The sequence below is a fragment of the Sabethes cyaneus genome, chromosome 2 (genome assembly GCF_943734655.1).
Source record: "Sabethes cyaneus chromosome 2, idSabCyanKW18_F2, whole genome shotgun sequence".
NCBI lineage: Eukaryota > Metazoa > Arthropoda > Insecta > Diptera > Culicidae > Sabethes > Sabethes cyaneus.
The window spans coordinates 91524243-91526371 of record NC_071354.1 but is presented as its reverse complement, the minus strand read 5'-3'; positions in this window follow the sequence as shown (position 1 = coordinate 91526371).

The window sequence follows — 2129 nt, the reverse complement described above, 5'->3', positions numbered from 1 at the left end:
ATTAATTCATTGCAACTTTTTGGTTCATCATTCAACGTTTTTCGTTGCGATCGTAATCCCTCCAACAGCGACAAATTCAGCTTTGGTGGAGCGTTGATTGCGGTTGCGCAGCGCCACCCTAACTCAATTATAGAGACTGTGAATAGAAAATCTGAATCTGAAGCAGATTTGTGTGAGGACTACTGTTGGTGAGCTGCTTTGTAAATGTGCAGATAAGGACGTTTTGCTGATTTGTGGTGATTTTAGTCAACCACGACCTGTATGGGGTGTAAATTCGTTAGCTGTTGCTGCTCGTCTCCCAGCTGCCGGAGCGGCGCTGAGAGACGGTATGATTTTTTTCAATTTAAATCAAATCAATTTCCAAACAAATCACTTAGGACGCACACTGGATTTAGTGTTCTGGTCTCCCGATCACCGACTGTTGGCTGAAGGCAGCATCATTCCGCTCCTCCCTGTCGATCCTCACCATCCGCCTCTTACTATAACAATACGTACTACCTGCAATAACAGCGCTGCGTTTGCTCGTGTAGGTAACGATAACGAGAAAAGATCGTTGTATTATCGCAAGATTAATTTCATTGCTTTGACGGATTACTTATCGAGCTATGATTGGGGAATCTTGCATGATTACTCTGATGTTGGCGACATGACAGCGACTTTCTGCAACATAATCGAGTAGTTGTTTAAATTTGAACCTGCCGTTTTTGAAGCGTCACAATTCACCTGGGCGGAGTACCGTTCGTTTGCGTGAACTAAAGAACAATTCGAACAATTCTCAGCGCAAACATCGATGATTACCATCGCCTGAATTGAATTCTTCAGTTGGGCTCAAACGAGCGACAGCGAGTAAGGAGAGGATCACCCCTGCGAAATGGTATTTTCCACGAAAAAGTTTGCCTTGAAATGGTACATTCCGCGTAAGGTTTTTCGCGAAATGATATTCGGCGAAATGTTATACAATCATGGCGAATATCTGGCTATGGCTATCCGCTTTATCACCCGCTTTCTGGCTAAGCAATGGGGGGGAGTTGTTTTCTACTTTACTGTGAGGAAAAATTGCATGTTTGTATATTAAATTACCCATGCTTTCATAGTTACGTAACTGCCAAAATGAATCATCTAAGGTTGAACTCCTCAGAAACTTAGATGACAAACGCGAGATTGTGACAAAGATTATTCGAGATTCATGATTTATGTACAACACAGTTTCATTTGTTGCAATACTAAGTTTGTCGGGTCAGCTAGTAAATAAATAAATAAATAGATAAATAAATAAATAAAAACCCAATCCTCCTAAACTCCTAAACTCCACTTGCAATCTGGCGTCGCAAAGTTCCTAGCTATGATATCAAAGTTATCTGCGAAGCCTAGGAGCTGGCCACTTTTGGTGAAAAGCGTATCTCTTGTTTCAATGCCCGTCGTCGTCGGATCACGCTCTTAAGAGCGTATTGAATTGCGTGCAGTATAAGCCGTCACTTTATTTCAATCCTCGCCTCGCCGCAAGACTCGCCTCAAAAGTTTCTTCGAGATACGCACAAAACAAATTACTCGATCTAATGTAGCTTTGATCAGTCGTGTCAGTCGGTTCGGAAAACCGTTTTCTTGCATTATCTACCGTAGCTGGTCTCGATCGACTTAATCGTATGCTGCTTTGAAGTCAATAAAGATGTGTTGCATGGGCACGTTGTACCTACTCCCAACATTTCGGCAAGATATGTCGGATGGTGCAAATTGGGTCACGAGCTTCCTCACGAAATTCAGTGCTCTCGGTGACAGCCGGCGTAACAGGATCTGGGAGCGTACCTTATATGCAGTGTTTACCAGCATTATGCTGTAATAGTTGGAGCAGTCGAAACGATCACCCTTTATGTTGATGATGGGACTTCTACAAAATCTACTCCTTCCAAATCTCGGAAATAACCGGTGTAGAGCCGATGCCAGCGTTTCTCGGCCATGTTTATAAGGCTGTGTTAGTAGGCTGTCCTTGCCGGCGACATAGTTGGTCTTCAGCAGCTCGATTTCTTGTTTGACTTTGAAGGAGACCGGGTGCTGGAACATTACTATCTTCCATGGGCATTCCTACGTTAGCACCATCGATGTTCATCGAAGAACTTCCACCTGTCACCATC